This window comes from Hippopotamus amphibius, chromosome 6 (genome assembly GCF_030028045.1).
Source record: "Hippopotamus amphibius kiboko isolate mHipAmp2 chromosome 6, mHipAmp2.hap2, whole genome shotgun sequence".
In the NCBI taxonomy this organism is placed as follows: domain Eukaryota; kingdom Metazoa; phylum Chordata; class Mammalia; order Artiodactyla; family Hippopotamidae; genus Hippopotamus; species Hippopotamus amphibius.
Genome location: NC_080191.1, coordinates 153,187,052 through 153,200,984, shown reverse-complemented (window position 1 = coordinate 153,200,984; position 13,933 = coordinate 153,187,052). Strand labels below are relative to the sequence as shown.

Here is a 13,933-nt window from a genome sequence, read left to right as displayed (position 1 = left end):
CCTTTATTGGCTAGTCTTATTTTTTGTTAAGAAATCATTCTTTGGATCCTCAAGGGCCAAAAAACAAGAAAGACAAAAACAAAAACCAAACACCCTAGAAACTCGGCACTTAAGCGATAAGAACTCAGACACTTGTGGTTTGATACAAATGCACTGAGAGAGAGCCCAGGCTGCCACTCTTAAATTTCACACACGCAGCCAAGATCAACGACCCACTTTGATAAATAAATGTGAATACGATTTTCTTTGACTCACACTGTATGCATTTAATATTCTCTTTGGCCTAACTTATAAGAGAGTCTCTTTTTCTTTTTTTTCTAGGGTAAAGGTGTGGGAATTTCCCAACCACAGTGTTCCACTTCATGTCTTCTTCTTTCTCTTCTGATTTTATTTTCACTGCACACCCGGGTGAAGGCAAATGTATGTTAGTTGGTAGCCTCTGAGAATGCAAAACTGATTAGCAACTACTATAGCAAGGCATGTATCTATAACCACCAGGACTCCCACATCCAGAAGTTATAATCAGCAAAAGTCTAGGCCTAAAACAGCCACCCTCTTAGAGCTGGTTTTTATTATTATTATTCAAACAGGGCTATAAGCTTTCTGACATAAGAGACTGGGCGACTTACTGTTTAAGAAGTGGGGGGAGGGGAGATGTGACTATGTATTTTTATTTGCTTATGTGTATAAAAATATCGGACAGGTACACAAGAAACTATTAAATTATCTCAAAGGAAAAAAAAAGTAAACGGCCAGCTTCCGATGATCAATTGCTGATTTGGCCCGACCTCTTTCTTTATTTCTTCAATAGTAAATATACTGTCATCTATTTAATTAGAGAAGACTGAACCACCCCAAAACTCATGCTGAAAATACACTCACCCTCCCTCCCCAACAGCGTAAGTTGTTTCATTAATGCCATGAAAATTCTAAAATGATACCAAACGAGAATAATATTTTAAATTTTATCACACTGCCGGCCAAGAAATCTCAATGTACATTGTTAATTCACTGACATTCCCCACACAGCAAAGCAAACATGGTGTTTCAAAACTGAGAATGTTAAAGCTCCTAAGAGAAGTCTGCGGCCACAGCTTCCTGAGCCCTGTTTACATATCTCATTTGTTAAATCAGATTCCTCCCAGAACTCCTCTCTCACCAAAGTTTGGATTTGATTCCACTCTGGTCTGTGTCTTTGTGAAAGCACTTTGGTGGCCAAGCCACAGAAGGGCTGAGCTGGTTAAAACACAGATCAAGTCAGGAATTCCTGCCCTGCAGCTGGCTGGGGAGGTAACAGTTAACCAAGAGCCAGAGACTCTCAAGACCCTCAAGACTAAAGGTTAAGAGGCCAGGTTTGAGGTGACCGGTTCAGAGGCTGCATACCACACAGCTGGAAACGAAGGCTGAGCTGTTTTCTGGGGAGTTTGAATTATGTGTACAGTCAATCAGAAACAATAAATGCATTTGTGTCCAGTGATAAAAAGTCCTCATAGTTATAGACAGATTAACAGTTTACACAGCATTTCCTATACATTCTGTCTCACTGAGCTTCAAAAACAGCTCTGTGCAGAAAACAGGGCTGTTACTTTCAATGCTGTTGTAGAGACAAGAGCTCCAAGGCTTGGGGGATGAAATTGTTTGTCCCTTTGAACCAAATACGAGTGGCGGTGGTGAGCTGGGACTCACACTTAGGTTTTCTGAGGATACTTTCCACTGAGCTGGCTGCCTCGGGCCGCAAATCCAGTCACTCAGTTAAGGAATTTGCCTGCTTAGCCAACTTTCCATTTGACAAACGTGAGAGTTCTATTAATCTAACTTTGAACTTCTGTTAGGTTCTTTGCCTTGTACTGAAACACAATAAACAAATTCCCATCATTGAGTTGAAACAATGATGAATTGTATGTTTCTTTCCCCCTCCTGCCTGTGTCCTTCTCTTCATTTCTTTCTTTCTTTTTTTTTTTTCCATTGCTTTTATAACTCAGGCTGTATTAGAATTTAGAAGAATGTTGAAACTAGCTAGGTATATGGTGACCAAGGAGAGGTGGGTGGAATCCAGCCCCTTATTTCTAGGTTTCTGAGTGGATAATCTGACAATGGACCCGTGTTCTATATAGTGTCATTTTATTTTCCTAAAAACATTTGTCCTTGCTACAAGTGGATTAGAGGTTAGATTGCAGGATTGTCAGGCAGGATTTGTGGTTTCTATTATTAGGACTGCCACAGTTTTATCACTCAAGGGTGAGCCCTGAGCAGAGTAGTTTATTGGAGAGAGAACTTGATTGGAAGACAGCACCCGCCTTCCTGTGAGTGAGAGAGGCTGAGCACCACAGCTGAGCATCAGCGCAGGGTAAGGGGACAGAGGACAACGTGAGAGCCCTCAGTCGCTGAATGTAAGGCTTGATCGGACTGATGTACGATTCACCTCTGTCCAGGGGGACCTGTAGATGAATCCTGTGAGGCCTCCCTCCACAACTTTCTACAGTGGGAACTGAAACCGCTCTTACATGAAGGCCTGCTCAAGAAAGGGGGACGGACCCTGAGGATTGCTTTCCCGATGTGCTTTCTGTGCATAAAACCTACAGGTTTCCACCCAGTGAGTGAGTGAGTGAGTGAGTGGGTGAGTGTGTGTGTGTGTGTGTGTGTGTGTGTGTGTGAGTGTGTGTGTGTGTGGCAGGCCAAAAGAACACTGATGTTGTTTGCAGAAGTAGGGATGGCGGTGATGGTGATATGTTTTCAGATGATTGCTGGTATTTCCTTGACTTCAGATATCATAATATAGGCTGGACCAAAGAATTTAGGTAGGGAAGGGGAGAAAAAGAATCTTGCATACACTCAGTTCTGAGAGAGATCTATAATAGCCTTCCGGGCTTGGTGATGCATTGAACCAAGTATGTTCAAAACATACTATGTCAGCCCTCTGTTGCTTCCAGACAACACAGCCCCAAGATCTCTCCATGCTGCTGAGAGCACCTACAGGCACCTCTGCTCAGACCTAATCCAAAAGCCCCAGGACCCAACGTTACCTCAGGCAGGAGAGGCAGGGAAATGTGACCCCGGATTCTGAGTCTCAGCATCTGTGGCTTCCTTTGCTGCCCCAACTCAACTTCACGTGACAACGATGTGTTTGCCTTCTGCTCCACTGGTGAATCTCTGCGTGATGACTCTACCTGCTAACTCAATCCCACTGGGAATGCACGCGATGAGTGTGAATGAATTCATTTACCCAGTTAACAAATACATACGCACGCATGTTATGTGCCAAACACTGTGCGAAGCTCAAGGAAAGAGTAGTAATTACAAAACAAGCCCAACATGCATGGTGTTTGCCTACGTGGAGACAGGAACAAAAAATAAAATAAAATCACACAAATAGGTATATAATTACAACCAGTAGTAAACGCTGGGAAGGAAAAAGTCAGGATGCTCTAAGAGCCCTTCAAGTCCCAGTCAGGTGGTAGAGGATTTGGCATCGGAAGATAAATACTCCAGATGCCAACCACCCAAACTGGAATATACCCCTCTCAAATTCACATTTTGAAGCCCTAACCTCCAGCATGATGGTACTTGGAGATGGAGCCTTGGGAGGCAATTAGGTTTAGATGAGGTCATGAGGGTGGAGTCCCCATAATGGAGTTCTCTGTCTCTTTCTCTGAAACAGTGAAAAGGTGTCTGTCCGCAATTCAGGAAGCAGGCCCTCACCAGACACCTAATGTGTTAGCACCATGATCTTGGACTTAGCCTCCAGAACTGTCAAAACCATGAGGAATACATGTTTGTTGTTGAAGTCACTCAGTCTATGGTCATGTGTTGTGGCAGCTGGAGCTGATTAAGACAGTGGGGCACTCAGAAGGCACTGCCGTAAGGGTCAGGAAACTTGGGCCCCAGTTCAGTCGCTAACCTTGTCGCCTGTGTCACTCTCTAGAGGTCACTGAGGAAGTTTGATTTGCTTAGGTTTGGGATGAGGCTCAGCTGTGGGATGATGGTGTCTGTTGAGCACATTCACTGATTGTTTTGAAAGCTGAAAGTTTAGCGTTTTAATTTTTATATCAAAAAGTTGCTTCTCCATCAAAACTACTACAGCTAAATGCCATGTATACTTAGTACATTATCTGTGACAGCCCAGCATCTTCCTACTCTAAGTCATTCACTCCGGTGCTTGGATAACAAAGCAAGGAAACCCACTAGGAGAGAGTCAGGGCTAAATGTGGAAGGGGTGGGCAGAGAAAGGGAGGAAGCCTGGGAACAGGTGACTGTGTTTGTAGCTGTGAGTACATTTACGCTTGATTTTCTTTTTTTGTATTAATAACATTCTATTTGACTGAAATTAGTATTCAGTGAATGATAATCATGGGCCAGATACTTGGCTCGGATCTGAAAATTAAATGATAAACAGTATTGCCATGGTCCAGCTGTCAAAGAGCACAGGATCTCTCAGAGGAAATACAATGAAGAATGTAAATACAATAGGTCATATTGAATCTCAAAGGTAGAATGCAGAAGCGGCAACCAATCCAGATATGGGAAACAGAGAGAGACAAAGCCTAGAGAAAGAGCTGTCTCGGTTGAGACTGTTGCCATCTAGTTACAATTTTTTAGTGGTAGTTGAATGACATGTGGTTGATGGCACACAATTTACTCAAACAGTCTTTAATTGTAAAAAATTTAGTTCCCTCTCTCTTTCCTCTCTATTGTAAATAATAATGTTATTAACCATCACTAGCAGGTCATTTGTCACTATGGTAGGCCTCATTTTTACCTATCGGATGAGCTGGTCTCATGCTGCTGTGGTTTATCTAGGAGGAGAACTCTGCTGTCTCTAAAGTAATATGAAATGCAACCTTATGTAGGTGATTTAACTTTGCAGACTGTAGACAGGCAAAAACACTGGACCACTTCCTACAAATAGCCTGACAGATAAATATTTCTTCTTTCCAGTAATCAGCATATATACAAGGAGACTGAATTCACTGCAGACTTTAATTAAAGTGTAACTACGATAGCATATTTTCATACGATTTCATAAAAAAACCATGTAACTCATTCTAAGATCCAATATAAAGGATTTTGGACTAGCTGCATTTTTAAAAATACCCATGCCATTCATTGTTCATTGAGTAGAAATGTTCTGGGTATTATCTGTGATTTGTATTATATGTGCTTTTTCTCCACTGGGACATACAGTAATTGAAAGTTGAGTACAGACTTTGTGACTGTTTGTGAATTGATCAAATTATCTTAGAGTTGCTTTGTAAAACTTAATCAATGCTTCTTAAATGCTTTAAGAGCTTATTAAAAGCATGGAAAGAAAGTTTTATTCTAAATTCTTAAATATTATACTTCCACGTCATATCTACAAAGAATATGAGATTTCTTTTATGTCAAAATCTGCGAAAGCAAAGTCGGAAAAGAAAGAATTGAGGAGATGATCTTCTTCAAAATAAAACATAAATGATGACATTTCCACTCTGCTCCTTGTGCAATGCATTGCCTAGGAGAATCATTCCTATCTTCAAAGCTCCTGTAATTTACATCTTAGAATTATAATGCCTGGAATCATTTTGTGCCATGCTTACTAAAAGATGACCTCCAACATTCCATCAGAGACGTTTCCTATGCAATTTACTCAAAGCCTGTAAGCGTAAAGGGAAGAAAAAAGTAATGCTAAAATACTCTTCCTGAACCCTTATGCACAGTTTCCACTTGTATAATACATGAAATAAACAGATTCTAATTTCTTTGTTAATATTCTCTTTAAACCAATGGGATGCACACACCTCAACTATAAATTACGTTAGTGGGGCCTGATCATCCATTATGAAGAAGAAACCATTTAATTTTTTAAATTATTTGAAAAACAGATCATTCTTCTACCCGGAATGGCTAAAAATCATAATAATAATTCCCTTTACTCATTCTATTCAGGATAAAAACCTTTGTTGAAATGTTAGGCAACTGTTTTGTTTTTGTCATATTCTTTTGTATTCAAGGCATTCAACAGAATTGTTCAAAGAAATGACAAGAACATAATCTTAAGTAAGAAAAAAATCTTGGCTCAGGACCATTTTGCTATGCAGATGTGTGTGTAGTAAGGGCTTTTAAAAAGTTAATTAGAAACTGAATTGCTAAAAGGGATTCAAAATCACGATGGTGAGTCAGGAAATTAAACGGGACCATTTTCCAAGAGAGAAAACAATTAGTACCCAAAGGACCACAGCTTCGTTTTGTTTGGAATGCCATCCCTCACCACCCTCCACCACGGGGGTCTCCTCTCCAAGACCCATCGCAAATGTCCCTTTTCCAGGTTAATATTTTTTGGCAAACCTAAACAGAGTTAGTCACTCCTTTCTGAGTGCCAGACCATGGACTGAGTGCTAGAGGTACCAAGACTAATAGGAAACAGTCTCCATTCTGCCCTGAAATGGGGGAGAAAGCCATAAACAGAGAAATTATAGTCCAACAGAGAGTGTCAGTAGAGCAATAAGATCAAAAGGGCTCCAGTTAAAAACAAGAACATACACTTCTGATCTTGATATTTGCACAACACTCTCTCCATACTTCCACTACACTAGTTCATTTGTATTCAAGTCACACTCCACACTAAACTGGGAGTTCCTTCCTTCATTCAAAAACACACATTTAGTTTCCATTATGTGCTTGGCATTGTGCTAGGCACACCAAACACTGTTGTCTAGCTTTGGATCCAAAACTGACTCTTTCCATCATGAATGCGGAGCCCAGCACAAGCCCCACAGATATATAATAAGAGTCTGACAGATTCTGGTTGAATAAACAAACAAACTGAATGAACTCATACTGGCAAATAGGAGAGACTTTAGAAAGCAGAATGGAAAAACAAACATTTTTCATTTGACTAGGTACCCCTCGGGAAGTTGAAGTTGATTGCAGGGAACCTGCTTTTTTGTTTTGTCCTTAGTACTGTACCTAAAATTTATCCATCTCTTGGGGAAACAGCTTTTTTAAACTCCTGGATCTTGATAACAATTAAAGAAAATCAAAGCAAAGTGAAGGAAGCAGGAAAGAGTCTGTGGAAGTTACGGCAAAGAACTTTTTCTGTTCTCACAGATTTAGCATGAAAAATGGGAATTTAAACATGAATTTTAATAATTGTAGGAAAATGTTTATAGCAGCCTTAGTCCTAGTAGTTGAAAACAAGAAACAACCCAAATACTCATCAATAGGATGATGGACGAATGGCAGTAACTTCATACCAAAATAAAAAGGAATAAAAGGGAACTTTGGGAGGTGACGGAATGTTCTGTATCTTGCTTTGAGTGGTGATTACATGGGTATATACAATTGTCCAAATTCACAGCACTAAGCCCTTAAGACTACTACTGCGTTGTACATAAATTATACCATAATAACAGAAAAAGTCTTATGAATACTGCATATCTTCTAATTATGGATTCCTTTACAGAATATTTATTTAAAATGTAATCTTAAGATCCTCATCTTCATTTTGCAGAAATTTTAACATGCTTCTTAAAATCTGTATTATTTTTGTAAATTACACCACAATATGTGTACATTACCAGCAACATGTTTAGTGCAGATCAGATATGGCACTAAACCAACTAATGACAGAGTCTTTTGCCCTATCAGGCTCTACTCAGAAATCAGAGGAACTTGGTTTGATGTATTCCTGTTTTGTGAATTAGTTCAGGTAGCTCCTTCATAAGCACTCGCACAGATTTCAGGGACATCTCCAGGACATGCGTTTTGAGTTTTTGCCCTGGGTGGTGGTGAGGCTCTATGCTGACTCATTCACACCCTCTCACCTGACCTCCCATAACCCAGCACACATACCCGTAAAGCAGCTGGTGTGGGGTAGGGATTTAATCTGTGGTGACTGGAGCTGAGGCTCTCTTTCACTAAGAGTATTTGCCTGTATGGAAATGAGAACCCCGACCTTGGCCTCATTAGTACTGTCTTCCGAACAGCTAAGTGAATCAGCCGCTGGCACACACCAACAATAAACTGGAAACACGTTGGGTTGAGAGTGACATTAAATTGCATGTAAGGCCATTCTTCTCCCTTTAAGCCCTTGGTGATATGAAGCAAATTTTCAAGCTCTCTAATACCCAGAATCACAGTTCCATCCTTACTGCTGCCCTGCTTTTGCCTTCTGTGCTTCCAAAACAAATATACAAGTAGGAGGTATGACTTTTAGTCCCTACACAAGGGTTTATGTGAAATGTCACAATACTTCATTTTGTTCCAAAATCAAAACAGATCTGAAGATAAGTTCTCACCTCACTGGGCCCCTCAGTGTTGTAAGAAAGCCCCTGGGAACTTACCTAGGTCACGTCATTTGGATGAAGCCCTCTTGTCTTCAGTCCACACCAGTCACCATCTATGTGCTCATTGTCTGAGCTCTCATACTCGCTTACGTTCAGACAGCTCTGCTGACTCCTGCCAGGCCTGCACAGAACTCTTTGCCAGGGCTGAAAGGCCCAGAGTCTCAAGTCCAGTCTCTCCAGGGGCACCACACAGTCATTCCTCTCCAAGTTCTTCCCCAGGGTGCTTCAAGGGAGCCGAGCATGGGCCTCTGCTACGTGAAGAACAAATGAAAGACCACCATTCTTTCCCAGTCTTAAAGAGTTTCTCCTTCTCTCTGCTTCTGTCCTCCCTCTCCTAGAGAGAAGGAAAGGAAAAGAGAAAATAAAACAAGAGCAAGTAAATTGACATTTCAATTATGCAAACATATGCACATATCCTAACAATATCACCTATATCAACATATCAAGCCATATAGCTGGTTTTGATTTGAAATTCTATTACTGATCAGCTGTGAGGACTCAGATAAGCTACCTAAAAACAGAAAGCCTCACCCTCCTTATCTACACAACGGGAATACACTTTAGCCTATTTTATGTACAAGTATATTATGAGGATTAAAGTAAACAGCAATGACTTTGCATTATTTAGAGTCTGTTTTCCATTATTTCATATATCTTCTATGTCATCCTCAAAAGATGCGACAGTGTTTTATAACGATCAATGGCACAAGTTATATAGTGTTGTCCTTTTTATTTTTTTATTTTATTATTTTTTTAATTTATTTATTTTATTGGCTGTGTTGGCTCTTTTTTGCTGTGCGCGGGCTTTCTTTTTAGTTGTGGTGAGTGGGGGCTACTCTTCGTTGTAGTGTGCGGGCTCCTCATTGCCGTGGCTTCTCATTGCGGAGCATGGGCTCTAGGCGCTTGGGCCTCAGTAGTTGCAGCACGTGGGCTCAATAGTTGTGGCACGTGGGCTCAATAGTTGTGGCTCATGGGCTCTAAAACGCAGGCTCAGTAGTTGTGGCGCACGGGCCTAGCTGCTCTGCGGCATGTGGGATCCTCCTGGAGCAGGGATGGAACCCGTGTCCCCTGCATTGGCAGGCGGATTCTAAACCACTGTGCCACCTAGGAAGCCCAGTGCTGTCCTTTCTAAGTGAAGCCAGTAATCATTTTGTGGATATATTTTTTAAAGTTTCTTCCATGCCTGCCCCCAACTACTACATTGCATACCACATACGCCCACATTCTACGAATTGTGAAGAACTGTATTCCAATTATTTTTCCATTATCTCTCATACTCAAATCCAAACTTCTATAATGATGGCCCTATATTTGGGCAGCTGTTAACCTAACAAATGCTTTTTACTTTATGTCAATTTAAAAATGAAAGTGCTACCAGTGAACACCTTCCCCATCTTGTCTTAGGGCTATGTCAAGTCTCTGGGCCTAATCTCGTCTATAGGGACCTTGATCCCACAAGAGATCAAACTGGTTCACTGCATAGAGGACATCGCAATATTTGAAACTGATGACCAATAGTAGCATGTACTACATTAGATGCATAAGACACACACACTTATGAAAGGGAAGAAGTAACAACCCTTGAAAGCCAGGAGTCAGCCACCTAGATGAGGTTTCTAGGGGTCCAATATTCTGGATCATACTAGGATATTCCCTCCAAAGTGAAAGAAAAATTGTTGCACTTTGCACCAACTATAACCAAGAATAATTATGGCCATGGGATGGCCCCCTGTATTCTGGAGGCAACGTGGCACACGTGAGTATACTGCTCTGACCAATTCGGTGTATAAACCATAATGCAGTCAGATCTGAGTGGTGACCAAGTAAAACAAGGTTTTGCAACTAGTCGGGGATGTGGACTGTAGACTAATCCCACACAAGTTATACTGCCACATGGGCCTTAGGACCCAGCAGATCCAGAAGTACTTGATGTTTCCATGGTAAAAAGGAATCCTACATGGAGCCCATGACAAACCCCCAAAGGATAACCATGGTGCACAACCTGAGGGTCTGAAGTCCTCACTTCCAGATAACTGTTCTCTGGAGAAACTTCTCCTGCCTTGCTATTGGACCGTATAGAGAGTGAATCCCTGGCCCTGTGACATGAGCTGCCCACAATCGACTGGGTGTTATCTGATTCATTAGGTCACAAAATGAAGCATGCACAGCAACACTTCATCACCCAGTGGAAATGGTATGTGTAAAATCACGCTCAAACAGGTCCCAAAGGAACAATAAAGTCCCCAGTGCGGATGGCTCAGGCGTTCTTCTGCTGCACAGCCATCCTTCCTTCATCCAGTGCAAGGTTTTCATGGATCTCTGCCTGTGAACAAATGGCTGAGGAAGGGTCTGGTTTACGGATGCTTTTTCTCAATATACTGGCGAACTAGGCATAGAGCACTGTGGGCACAATCGGGAGTGTGCTTAAAAAAACAAAACAAAACAAACAAAAACACTGGAGGAGGGAAATCCTCTCCATGGGAAAATCTTTAAGGAATATATCGCAATGTCCACTTTGACTGGACTGAGATATAGCCCAAGAAATAGACAGACCTATACTGCTTCATGGATAATGACTAATAGCTTGGCTGCATCATCATGGATTTAGAAAGAAAGGATGGAAAGATTGTCTACATGGCAGTAGATGGACCTCTTAAATTGGCACAGAGCGTGAGGATATTTACGTGAATGTTAAGTGTTATATGAATGCTCACAAAGGCATATGCTATAGACGAAGCTCTCAATAATCAGGTAGAAAAGAAAGCCTATTCGATGGATGTCTGTCAGTTTCTTTCTCCAAACACCCAGGTACTTGGACAATAGGTTCGTCTACACAAGACATAGCATCAGGAATGGAAGTTGCATGTGGGCCCAACAGCACAGAGGTCCTATCACCAATCGTGATCTGGGCATCACTGATCTGAGGAGCACTACCAAACGCTCAAGCTGACAACAGCAGAAGCCAATCCTGGCTCCTGTTACAGCACCATTGGGTGGGGAAGGGGGCCGATGCAGCCACCAGCTACACGGGACCCCTTCCATGACGGAGGGGCTGTAATTGTCTTCACTGGCACAGGCACTTATTCTGGACTCTGATTTGTCTTCTGCGCTTGCAATACTTCTGTGAACATAGGATCCGTGGACTTACGGATTGCTTTATTCACCTTCGTGGCATGCCATACAAATTGCTTCGGATTAAGAAACTCATTTCACAGCTTAAAAAGTACAGCAGTGGGTTCAATGCCCATGGAACTCACTGGTCTTGCCACGCATCCCTTGAAGCAGCTGGCCTGAGAGAATGCTGGCATGGCCTCCTAAAGATTCAGTTATGGTTCTAGCCGAGAGAGCATCTTGTGAGGTGCACACGATCCTACAAGAAGCAGTGTGTGATTTAAACCAATGACCAATATATGGTGCTTTTTTCTTTTGCATAGCCAGAATCCACGGATCTGGAATAAAGAGATGAAAATGACAGTAGTTCCTCTGTTACCCTTACTAATCCGCTTACTGAATTTTTGCTTCCTATTCTCACAACTTTGTGTAATGGGCACTTGTTAGAGAGCTTAGTTCCTACAGGAAGAATGACAATTTTTCTATTGAATTGGAAGTGAAATTGCCATCTGGCAACCTGGGTTCCTCACAACACTGAAACAAAGGAAGGAGTTACTGTATTTGGTTGGTGTGATTGATTCTGTTGACCTGTACTGGTTGCCACCCAACGCTGGCAGGGGAAGCTAGCTCTGGAACTAAGAGGACTCTCTAAGGCAGCTCTTAGTCATTCATTATGTGCAAAAAGAGACAGGATTGAAAAATAATTTAGACCCTTCAAGAATCAAGGTATGGGTCACCTTACCAGGTAAAGAACAGACCAGCTGGCTGAAGGCAAAGGGAATATAGAATGGGTGGTAGAAAAAGGAATTTATAAATATCATCTGTGGCTTTGTGACAGTTCCAGAAATAAAGTAGCAGATGCAAATTGCTTCTTCCTCACTTGTTTCCATTTGTTTTCTTTCTCCTAACTCCCTATTATTTTATATATTATTTTACATAATTGTTGGTGACAATTTATAATAGTCTTCAGTGAAAAAAAGACAGTTAACATCACTTGAAGATGGATATGAAGAGCATTAGATGTTTGTGTCTCCATTCTGGGGGCAAGAAAGTGAATGTATATTTTTACAAAGGGAAGTTATAACTTACTAGGCAGAAGACATTGTTGTTATTGTCATATAGAAGTTTTAAATGGGCAGAAGAGAATGTGTAGAGAATTGGTAGCCAAAGGGCAGGGGATCTATGATCCTTTATTCATATATTGTCTCTCACCTTTCTACATCGTGCTCTGTGACTCTGGGGCTGGGGATATGAAGACCACATTTCTAAGCCTCTTTTGCCATCATGTTGCAGTTAGATATGCCAGTGAGAGGCACTATGGGGAGGAGACTGAAAGGGAGGAGAAGAGATTTTTCCTGATTTGAGCAGCTGTCAGTATCTCTCCAGCACAAATAGGCAACAGACTCTAGTATCTTTTTGCACCCCAGGACAGCCATGCAGAACCCCCTCAGGGTCTGGACACAGCCATGCTGCCCTCTCAGAAGTCCCAGTAGCCCCAGCACTAGCCATGAGGCACCCCCTCAGAGGTTTGAGCACAGCTGCATGCCACCCTCTCAGCCAACTCAGCACGGCTAAGCCATGGCCTCTCCCACACACTTCAGTGTGAGCCAGCGGCTCCTCACCTCTGCTCCCCATTTCTGATGTCTCCACCTTTGCCTTTTTTGTTCTCCCAGCCCTAGGGGTAGTAGCTACTTCTGATTTACTGATCTCTGGGTTAGCTTACCATCCTTTTCCTTTCTTTAAGGCTATGAATCCCTTGTATTGAATGCCCTCTGTTTAAAATACCTACTGTGGTTTCTGCTTTCCTAACTGGACCCTGACAGATACCAGCATACAAAAGTCGATAGTAAAAAATTTTTAAACACAAGTCAAAATGAAAATATTTAATATGCATAAACATCTTTTATTATTCTGAGTTTTAAAGAATTAAACTTCCTCCAGAATTTGACTTCTTTCTATCCCTGGATAGTGTGAAACCTCAATTTCCCTTGGGGTCACAGAACTATACGTCAGTCTACCAAGTGTCATTCTACCCAGCTTCTAGTCTTCTTCCCCTAAACACAGAAACAGGATGCATATCCCCTCCTAGAATACTGAGAACAGAGACTAAAAGCACTATTTAGATGTGTCAGGAAGTCAAAACAATGAGTTTTTTAAAAAATTGCAGTCTCAGCATGTGCCCATTACACAGAATGCTTTCCACTTCTCAGATCATGTGCTATAAAAACACAGTGAGCCACTTCCTGTCTTTCAGTGGAGGGGTCATGTGGGTCAATCTTTAGACGGAAGTGTGAACTTCCTAGTTCTCTCAAATGTCATGATGAGAATGGTGATTTGGGCAGACGTGTACTGATGCTTCTTGGAAGAAATTTTTTAAAGGACTGGCTCCTGAGAAAAAACACTCTTCCTTGGAAATGTAAAACACTTACAGGCTTCCTAAAAGCTCTGTACAACTGAGGTATTTTCACAATAGAACAGTGAGCAGAACAATAACGTGTTCC

At 41.6% G+C, this 13,933-nt stretch overlaps 1 long non-coding RNA gene across 1 annotated transcript in view; it reads right to left on the bottom strand.

Annotated features, from left to right (window-relative positions):
- Positions 1-8,369: 8,369 nt before the first annotated feature.
- LOC130855131 (uncharacterized) overlaps positions 8,370-13,933 on the bottom strand; it is a 96,346-nt gene continuing 90,782 nt past the window's right edge. Inside the window, exon 3 of the long non-coding RNA XR_009054230.1 lies at positions 8,370-8,655. This is a non-coding gene — a long non-coding RNA (uncharacterized LOC130855131). The remainder of the gene's footprint in view (positions 8,656-13,933) is intronic.